This window comes from Simochromis diagramma, unplaced genomic scaffold (genome assembly GCF_900408965.1).
Source record: "Simochromis diagramma unplaced genomic scaffold, fSimDia1.1 OVJJ01000293.1, whole genome shotgun sequence".
Taxonomy (NCBI): domain Eukaryota; kingdom Metazoa; phylum Chordata; class Actinopteri; order Cichliformes; family Cichlidae; genus Simochromis; species Simochromis diagramma.
In genome coordinates this window covers 21,191,612-21,203,155 of record NW_024386801.1, presented here as the reverse complement: position 1 = coordinate 21,203,155, position 11,544 = coordinate 21,191,612, and positions in this window count along the sequence as shown.

Here is an 11,544-nt window from a genome sequence, read left to right as displayed (position 1 = left end):
AACAATTCACTTTAGTTTGACTTTGACTTTGTGTGATGCTCCGGCCTTGTTATTGGCATCCTGCCTGTTTGTTGGGGGGTTTTCCATGCAAATTCAGTCATCACCAGCTCAATTATTCAGCGGTCGAAAGGAAAACACTGGCAGCTATTTGTGCATTGACGTTTTTCTGAAGTGTATGTTGGATCATCACTGCCAGTAACTGCGTACATAGATCATAACCTGTTAACATTTTTATTTAGCATGCACAATAGCAATCAGAGGCTTATGCATTGGTTGTTGTCCTTCAGCCTCATACACTGGAAGTGCCTTGTTGGCACCTAACGTTTCTGTCTTTCAGCTTTGGTTTTTGGTTCTGTTTGAGTTCTTTCTAATTTCAGTCACATGTTGTTTATAGGATAGCACCTAGTTTTCCTTTGTTCTCTTTGTTCTCAGTTTACACTCAATAAGTGAACCTAGTAAAACTGTCTCTGTATGACTCTCCCTTCTTTGTTATGCCCTGAATGAGCCAGGCATAACATTTGTGATGGTGGCTACTTGCCTAACAACACTGTAAAGTTGATTTACTCTTTTGTACACACTCCGTTAACCATTGCTGTAGCTGTTTTTCAAAATAACGACCCAATTTAAAATTTGAGGATACTGTAATAAATTATAACAGAAGGTAATGATTTTCAAATGACTGAAACCCATGTAAAACCCAGCAGAACTTGTACTTTATTTGCCATGTGAGGAAATTAAAAATACAACAGAAGCATATTTTCTTTTTCTACCAAGCTGTTACTGATTATGTTGTGTACACCTTGATACCTCTGTGGTTGGATTCAGCTACCAAATTAGACATACGACTACAGCCAAAATTCCAAACTACTGAAGGGATTCAGATGGTGCACTCTGCCCTTCCTCTAGGACTTCCAGTCTTCTAAGGAAAGTGGCAAGAACATTAATTTCAGACCCCACACTCTCAGACTGTAAACTCTGTCTGTTGGCCTCCAGTCGGTGCTTAAAAGCACTGAGCACAGAAACAATACTTGTGGGTTTTTTATTTGCATTTATGACTGCAGCAATAAGCAATGTGTACTGACAATGGGCTTTGGAAATGTTCCTGAGCCTCAGTTGCCGTGTCTTTCAAGCATTCCAGCCCGAGGACACAAAGATCACAGCCAGATCCCACATTTGTGTAGTTTTACTAGAATTATTTCTCCATGCAGCCTCTCACCAAATCATAACCTCCTGCATTAGTACTGTATGTGTTATGGTCTCAGGATGTTGTGTTGTTGTGCTTTGACTCTCTGTTAAGTTTGTACGTTTATTCATGTTAAGTGCTCAAAGTGTTGGATGAGTTTTCAGTTCCTACCTTTTTTTTGTCCCTCTCCTTTTTACAGAAACTTTCAAAGACTCACATTAAAGTCACCATATGACCTTAATCTACTTCTTCTTTAGCCACTCATTTGTTGCCTTGCCAGTATGTTTTGAGTCATTGTCATGCTGGAAGACCCATCCCAGACTGATCTTCACTGTAAGGAAGGAGGTTGTCACCCAAGGTTTTACAGTACATGGTACCATTTGTTAGACTCTCAATTCACTGAAGTTGTCCCGCACTTAGAAAAATCCAAACCTCAAAGCATAATGTTTCCACCTCTGTGCTTGACTGTTGAGATGGTGTTCTTAGGGTCATACTCAGTATGTCACTTCCTGCAAACACAATGGGTCAAGTTGATGCCAATGAGCTCACTTTGTGTTTGGGTTTTTTTGACCACAACACTTTCTCCAATGCCTTCTCCAAATCATTTAAATGTTCACTGACAAACTTAAGATAGGCCTGTACATGCATGTGACTTCTTGAGCAGGAAGACTAAGTGGGCACTGCAAGATTTCAATCATTTACAACACAGTCACTGTGGTCCCTGCTGCCTTCAAAATGTTAACAAATGTAGATATGAGCTGGTCCACCACCTTTCTCATAATCATCCTCATTTCAAGGGGAAGACCAAAGAGGAGAGTGATTGATGGTCATTTTATATTTCATCAATTTTTGAGTGATGCCACCAATCATTATCACCTTGTGACTAAGTTTTTTTCTGATGGTCTTGTAGCCTATTTCAGCCTTGTGCAGGTATACACTCTTGTCCCGAATGTGCTTTGAGAACTCTTTGGTCTTGCTGGTGGAGTGTTTGGAATTGACTGACTGATTCCATGGACAACTTTGTTTTCTACATATAAAATGGTTGTCTGAAAGGGCGCGGGTTGGATAAGTTTCTCTCTTCTCCATGTTAATCATGGTGACAGGGGTGAGAGCATGAGCAGCTGTAATTAAATGATTGTAATCTGTGGGCTACGTGGGCACACAACCAATCTGTGGGAGGCAGAATTCTGGCTGGGTTGCAGAGGATCAAATACTTCTGTAATGTGTTTTATGTCACGTGTTTTTTCTGGATTTTTGGTTGATATTCTGTCTCTCTGTGTTAAAATTAAATTACCATAAATAATGTTCACTTCATTGAGCAAAGTTACAAATTCGTCAATCAATCAATTCCCCACTGTGAGTGACTGTGTTTGCCAACGCTCCTGTTTAGCGTCTGTGCAATCTTGGGTATCGGTTCAGATTGCCTTACTCTTCTAGTGTTAGTATAGAATTATTTGGTTTTTGGTTTTCTATTAAGATTCCTATTTTCTCTTGATTCCTCTTTTTTATCCGTAAAGTTTTTTGTTTTGTGTCATTATAGTTGTAATTTTTGTTTGGCTTTGTCTTTTTTCCTAACAGCATCAGGAAGAATTTGAATGCCAGCTGTGAGCCAGGCTTTTTCACACAACATTGTTGGTTGACCTCAGTGGTTAAATGGAAGCAAATGTCTGTAGCTGGATTCCAAACTCTTGTAGTCAGCCCTCATCTGAACAGCCCTAGCAGCAGTGTGGTGGCCATGGTTTTCAAATTACATATTAAAATTTGTATATAGGGCCCTCACTTTATGTTTGCAATCAGTTAATCAAATTGTTCTTTTGATGCAATTCATCAGCATATTACATAACAGCGCCCCCCCCCCAAAAAAAAAAAAAAATCCCTTTAGTAAGGTCTGCATTTTTTGGTTTGGTGTTGTAAACACCATAAATCTTGCTCTGCCGGGTATCTTCACTCAAAGTTATAGTTTTTATGGGTTTCTGGGTGAGGTGAAAAGTTGTCTGCAAGTAAAAACCCAGCAGATGTTGTGCAGTTTATTTCTGTCATTTCTGTCAGTCACTTGACTGACAAGTTAGTCGCCAGAATGATTGTTTTATAACAATGCCAAGTCCTAACCTGCTGTCTTCAGGGGCATTTGTTTTTAACACAAGGGACTATAAAACTTCCCAGCACACATGTTAAACAGGTGAACTAAGCAGAGTTACAATAGATGACTGATAGTCGCTCTCCCTCTTCTACAGCATCTGGTCTGTCAGCTTGCGGATTCACAGTGAAACAAACATAGCAGCTCATTAGCAAACCCTTTTCCTATACTATCAACATAGCCAATAAAGGCAATAAAATATGTTTCTGAAATACATTTAAGGCAAATAACAAGCTATCCAGTATCTGAATCTTCCTGAACATGTATCTATATATATCTGAATCATCATATCTTTAATCATCCATGTGTTCCATATCTTGATGTTGAATTTTATTAAATGTTCTCTGGTTCCAGTCCAAAAAAGACTTGGAACATTTTTACTCATGTGTAGTTGAATATTTGGATATCAAATCATCCAAATTCTGTGAATGTGTTCTCTGAACAGCTTTAATTCATGCTACAGATTCTGTGAGATGTTGGAAAAAACACACTCCATATGTGCGTGTTTGCATCACACTATTACACCCTATTTGTCAGCTGCAGCATTCAAACTGCCAGTTTACTTATTAATCAGGTCTTCCATTTCAAAAGTGTTTTTTTATAGTAGCAGTTGTAGTAGTACATATCTGGTATCTGGTGAGGCCACTGAACTCACTGTCATGTTCACAAAACCAGTCTGGCAACTTTGTGGTAAGGTGCATTGTTATGCTTGAATTGTAAACTGACCATAATGAGATTCAGATGGTCAACAGCTTGTCTGATGATGGCCAGCAATAGTCTGATACAACGTGTTGTTTAAATCATGATTGACTGGGTGTGAAGTTGGCCTAGAAGACAAACTCCACACTTTATACCACCAGCAGCCTCAATTTTTAGTACTGTTATCAGGTTAGGTCCATTGTTCACAATGTTGATGCCAAGTTCAAGCAGGAAGAACGTTTCAATGGGCAACACTACATTCTCCCAGTTTGCAAATGTTCATCACTGATAAGAAGCGAGGCAGAAGAAGAACACCTATCATGTGTAGTGCCTATTGTGAAAGCCTGTGAGCTGGGGTCAGGTCTAGGTTCAGCAGTGTTGACTACCAGAACATACTGATTTGGATTTTTTTTTTTTTCATTCCTAATGGCACAAGCATATTCCAAGATGATAATGCCAGGATTCATCAGGTTCAAATTGCAAACGAATGGTTGTGAGAGCATGAAACATAATTTTCACACATAGATGAGCCACCACATAGTTTTTATTTAATCCCATTGAGAAACCTTGGGATGCACTGCAGATGACTTTACACAATGACCTGACTCTCCCATCAAAAACACAGAAACAACAAGCAAAAGCAGTGCAATAACATAGAGAACGGCATAGACTTGGCAACCATTGGCTGTAAGCCACTGCCATGACAAATTACTTTTTGTTCCACGAGAGTTACATCGGGAGTTTTTACTTTTTTTAACCATGAGCTACTCCTATAATCTGAATTTTTTTATACACCACTTCATGATTCCCAGATTTATCAACGTGCCAGCATCCGACCTCACACTTAACTCTTGTCATGTGAAATGGCCTCAGTACTTAACTGACTCATGACTGTTAAATCATAAGTCAGTGGAAATGAACAAGCTTCTTAATTATTTCATTAAACTTCAACCCAATGAAATACTAGACAACATGCCCACTTGAAAGGAAATGTAACTGATTGTGTACAGTTGTCAGCCTCTAACTAGCTCTGGTTCTACAATAACATAGAAAATATGATCTCACACATACAATAAGCTGAAATAATTGGTGAAGAATGTCAAAGGTTGTACACTTTGACTTTAAACCGTACTTGAGGTAGTTGACCTGCTTTTAGCCATATGGACAGCATTACTGCATTGTTTATGCATGAGGCCTGAATATCACTGACAAAATCTTTCATATTTCTTACAACTGGGCTGTAAGTATTTACTGAAAAAGTCTTTATTTGAAATGTTTAAAAAGAGTTACATTTTAAAATAAGGTAGCAAAAAGTGTTCGGATTTATCCTTGAAATATAAATGCAACCATGAACAAGTTTGAAAGTATATGAAATATTTAAAATCACCTTGACCAGAGAATTATTGATTGTAGTAAGGTGCATTGTTGCTTTTTAATGTTACTTACTTTTTAATGGCTTTTGTATAATTATGTGTGAGCAATTTCTTTACACTTTTAACCCTGTTTGGCCTCCACCAACTCCCTCAGGGAAATATCTGACTATATAGCAACTAAACTCTAGACTAAAGTTATAAGCTACTGGCTCAGCAGAACAGGTTTGTGAGACTTTTTTTGCTAAAGAGGTCTCCGTTTCTTTTGGAAACAAGAAATAAAGGATAATGAGCTCAAACCGTTCTGTTTCAAACAGTGAGCTGAAGGCTCTCTTAAAGTGTGTGGAACTCCACAGTTAAGTGATATATTTTTTTTCTTCACGTTCTACCACTTTTACATTGTATTTAAAGCAATTAAAATTATTCAAAGGATAATTAGTTGAAGTAAATTTGAAATAAACCTATTATGCTTCTCTTTATTTTCTTTATATACTGTTAATACTGGGTGTTCATATTTTTATACATTTAGCTCTGTGGGGCATCATATGGTTATATAAGCACATTCGCCTCCTTTACCTACTGTGTTTGGTTTGGAAGAGTCTACCACAAGAACCTATTAGGTTGTTGCTATTGTTTGTAAAGACTCAAATTGAGCAGCTGCACAAATGCCCAGAGTAATATTATTAATATTATAAAGTAGTGCATTTTTTTTTTTAACCGTGGCTCATGCAAAGTGACTCAAATGGAGTCCATAAATAAAATTACAAAGTTGATAAGATAAGCATAATCAATTCCCTTGTAAAGATTTAGATTTTTCTCTTTATTATTAGCTTTCCCAGCATTACTTTTTCTATTTATATCACTAGAAGCTTTCTAGTGAGACAGCAATGAATTTAAGATATTAATCTATTCATTTGTAATTGTATGATTAAGTAAGTCAGGCGTTCTATTTGTATGGTAGTCATATTTTGAGCCTTTCAATATTTCTTCAATTTGTTAAGCTCTTCAAAATTTGAGGTAGAATAACAAAACAAATATATGACAGTGAAATGTAAAACTTTATCTAATTTTATTCCATCCTACATGAATCTTGAGTCTTCACTGAGGCGCTTACTCTTACTGTGGTTAAAAGATTATATCTATGTGATAAACTGGGCACATGAACATCTGCATCCATGTCATTTAAGCACATCTGTTCTGGAAAAACTGCAGAGATAGAAATCTAACATGAAAAATGCGTTGAACATCCTGCGTAATTTAAACCTCGGCACTATGTATCAGAGTCCACAACTGTTTCTCACAGAATTCAAGGAAGTCGTTTCTGGTTCAAGATATATTTAGATGTGTGGTCAGTAGCCTGGTCTGATAAAAAAAAAAAAAAAAAAAAGTGCCCCAAAATAAATATAGGAACTTCAAGAATACAAGTTGGAGCAGAGTTTCTACACTCATGTATTGTCATTCGCTCAGAATGCATGACCAGGGGTCAAAGTACTTCATTCACTGCTGCCAGAAGCATCTGATGAAGTACTGCTTCATTCACACAAACACATCTGTACTTATTTAGCTACAAGAAAAATCTCCTTGCTTGCTTTACTACAACAGAACGTGAGAATGTAATGATTGGTCCATTATTTATCCCATCAAAAGAAAAGAAAAAATTAAATCTCACCTTAACTTTATTTAGGTTGGTTAAACCATAATATCTTTTAAATAGCAAATGCTGAGTTGTTTTGTGAGGGGTTTTAAACAGCAGTGTAATCATTTGCTGGGCTTTTCCTGCTTTACATAGTTCAGAATAGAATATATCTAGATTTGAGCTCTGAGCAAAACAATTTATGTAATTACAGCTTTAGGTACATTGAGCCTTTCTCATATGATAAAGAACAGAATGTCTGCTTTTGCTCCACATACATAAGATCACACTTTGTCCCCATCACTGTCTCCATCTGAAAGCCTGAACTGAGCTCCAAGCTGGACATTGACAGCTTTTTGCCCATGTTCTCAAAAACAGTTATTCTTGAGCTTAACAGTTTGTTAGGGAAAATATTCTAAAACACTTCTTCAGTAAAGACTCAGAGAAGAGAAACACACAGAACTTCTTGACTACTAAATACAATTTTCCATTGACACAGTTTCACTTTCTGGTTAAATAAAGAGAAAGAAAAGCAGAAATTGATGATACAAGTCATGTTTTCAGGTCAGCTCATGTCTTAAGAGGAGCCAAGCTCTCATTTGCTTCTGGCAAGTTCAAATTTTGACCTTCCCAGACACTAAGCTTTTGTCCAAATTTAAAAACGCTATTGCATGAGTTAAAAACAAGACATCAAATAGCTGGGAGGAAAAAGCTATGTGAGAAAAGATGCAAAAAGAGAAGTAGGATTACTACTAAAAGTAAACTAGTGACAAATGAAATTTAAAATATAAATGCAATTAATCAAATAAATTAATAAAAAAAAGTCACTCTAATTAAAAGCCAGGCTAAAAGTCAGTTATGCAATAAATTTTTTAAGATATCTCAGATTAAGAATAACTGGAAAGTAAAAACGTGGTCCTTTGATAAATGAATTCAGCCTGAAGAGCGAACGTGTAGAAGTTAACTTAATTTAACTTCTGATGTTAGCATTTCGTCAAACAGAGTAAATGACTACTGAGTGGAAATCTCCAGTATACTCTTGGAGTAGTATGCTCCAGCCCACTCTCATTTTAACAACTGTTATCTTTAGTGGGCATAGTTACTATGATGATATCACTATGATGATGAATTAAAAATGGTCAGTATTGTAGGTCCAAGAAACACTGGTTAAGAAAAGTAGTTGGTTGAGAAGCAAAACTATATCCACTTAAGCATCTTGGTGTAAAAAAAAACAAGTGTTGTTGTATCTAACCTCATATATTTATCCACAGGAAAAAGACCACAGTCTGTGTTTGTATTTACTGCTAATTGCCAGAGAAATATACAGCTCTGGGAGCAGGCAAATATTGTTTGCAAGGCAATAATCACTCTTGCAATGAGCTGGAAGAGTTAGAAGAATAACTTTCATTAAACTTTTATGATGCATTGAGCAAATATGACAAGCTGTACCACAAAAACAAAAGTATCAGACTGTTCTGTTAAAAAGGTTAACAGGTTTACAGATGGTTCTCTAAGTTCCAATGGTTGTCTGTCTCTATGTGTTAGCCCTGTGATGGATTGCCCACAATGATCCACAATGATCAAATTTTAGAATATTTCCTCAACTTCTATTTGCTTAAAACGTTTATGTCTGCTGTTAATTTTTCCCTAATCATTTCCAATGGTTAGAGAAAAATGCAATCTCTTCTCTGAGCCAGATGTTTCTTCCTGTTAAAAGAGTTTTTCCTTCCCACTGTTGCCAGTCATAGTGGTTTTCTTCTAATATTGTCGTCTATACCCTACAATATAAACTGCCTTGAGGTAATTGTGGTTCTGAACTGTCATTACATGAAGAAAGTCCTAAAAGCCCCCACTCGTCCACATTCAGTGACTCAAAATGATTTAAAAAGAAACAAAAACCAAAAAATCTTTAGTTTAAGAAAGTTTGTTGTAAATTTCTTAAATTATAGGTAAAAGTTATAGGACACTTTGTCAACAGTTAGGTCTGTTTTAATTCACATTGTACAACTGGATTTGGATAGTTTATACAATTCTATCAAATTTACAAAGAGCCTGATTTCTGATTTATTATTTCAAGTTTGGAACTTCAAAGATATTATCTACCCTATGCTTTGATGTTTCCCCATAATAATTTTTCATTCTGCACTATTCTAGGACACATGGGCTCTGTTCTCTGACTTGATTTTTCACCATCATAGAGTTTGATCCTCTGAGTAAACAGCGGTCACATGGATTCCCACTAGACATGTTTTACTGAAACATGTAAAGTTGAACATTTTAGGGTGTAATACAAAAAATCCAAACAAATACCTGCTTTTATAGCCATTCATGATGTCAGTGAAGTTGTGAGACAGGTAGAAATTTGATTAAAATTAACTGGTATATTTGTTACAGAGGAATAACCTTTGAACACATGAGTTTAACCTTGTTTCTTCTACTTTTAGATTTAGGAATGTTGTAAGTTGGAATTTGTTACATATTGCAAACAAAATAGATATGTTTTTGTTTCCAAACAAACAAATACCATGCACAGTGCTTTATAGTGTATCCACAACAACCTCAACGGTCTGCTTTCATGATGGACAGATGAAAAACAGCAGAGTGTTCAGAAAATGGAATTGTATTTAGCTGACTGTATAATCGCAAACAGTCCTTGTTTTCACCCCAGACACACACACAACACTGTTTGACATGAAAAGCAACAGAGGAAGCTCTACTTGGGCACATGGCATCATGAAATACAAAACTGGTGGATGAGTGAACATGTTTACCAATAAAGGGAAACCAATTTTCCAGGAAGCACGCATTGGCTGCTTCACATTTATCTTATTTATAATCATTACTAACATTAATGATAGGACTTTGGGTATTTTATGTACCTTAATAAATCAGTTTGTCCTAACATTAATTGGAAGCTCAGTTCCTCTTTGCATTAATGTAGGACATGAGCTATGCAAATAGTTAGTCACACCCAATTGGGTTCAGATGTGGCTTTTTCCTGTAAACAGAGATTAATTTTACACACACGCACACACATATATGTATTATATGTGTATATATTCCACACATAAATATATATTGTGCACTAGCCCTACATTAGCTTCAGCCTCCCAGGAGCTTCCTGCGCATTATCTTTGCTATTCCTAGGACTATTCTCTTCTGTACAAACATCTCAGATGTCATTCTTTAATCTGCTGGAGCAGTGGGCGAGTTGGTGCTGCTGCCTTCGTCCTCCACTTCTTCTCTAGCTCATCTCTCTCATCTCTTAGCCCTTGGTATTTCTCAAGCTTCACATGATCTTTCTTCCTGATGTTGCTATTACTACATCTATCACTACGACCTTCTTCCTCTGCTTGTCCACTACTACTGTGTATGGTTGGTTAGCCATTACCAGCTTTCCCTTATGTATCTGGAAGTCCTACAGGATCTTAGCTCAGTCATTCTGAACTCTTTGCACAGCCTGCAACTGGGGTCTTTCCTGGTGTGGTAGACCCCAGCCTCTATTGTAGTGGCTGGCATTTGCTCCATTTCGTAATCGGTATCCGTATACAGTCTTGATAATCATCTGGCTGATGGGGTGCAGGACAATGGAGGACAGCAGTGGGGACAGAGCATCTCCTTTTAAATCCCACACTTAATGGTGACTTGTGCAATTGGATTGAAGTTCGCCTCTAGTGTTATTCGCCATATTCCCATGGAATTCCTGATCAGGGCTCCTAGGCTCTTGTTGAGCTTGTTTTAGGCATTCCATGTCTGAGGCACTGAGTCATAGACTTTCTCAATCCAGATAGTGCACAGGTTGGTCAGTCAGGTCAAGAGAGCTGGACAATCTCAAGTGACTGCTCTGTGTACCTGTAGCCTCTCTGGTGTCTCTGCCTACTTCTTTCAAACAAACAAAGTGAAAAAAAAAAAAAAGAATTCTACTAACAGATTAATAGAACTGATTAATTAATAATAATTACAGAAAATTATGAATTGTAAGCCACAGAAAACTCATACAGCTTTGTAATATACTTTCACTACATATAGGGATCATGTAGGGAAATACGCCAAACCAAGTGCTTTTTGTTTAAACAGAGGTTCACTAACATAGCAATTCGTCATCAGTTTAGCATTAGCATCTTTAAAAAAACTGAACATCATGTTATTTCATCTGTGCAACATTTTCTTAGCCTTTGTGTGTCAGTTGTACTGTTTGGGACCAACTGGAAGACTTTCTTCGTTGCACTTCCTGTTGACAGTTTTGTGGGCAATTAAAGTCAAATTATGTGTGTTGTTTGTGTGTGCATGTGTACTGTTAATCATCTCATCATGGTGGCATCAATCAGTTTACACAGTCATGTAACAGCTATGAGAGGAACTGTTCTGAAGATCCCTGTGTTGTTTTAGTAGTATCCCATGATGAAGATTTTTCAGTCACTGTCTGTGCATGTGCCATGTGCAGAGTACCTCCCCCTCTAGTTTTTGGATGGTAGTGCACACAACGTGCCCATGGCCCCCGTGTGTGGGGCTGCACGGCGCT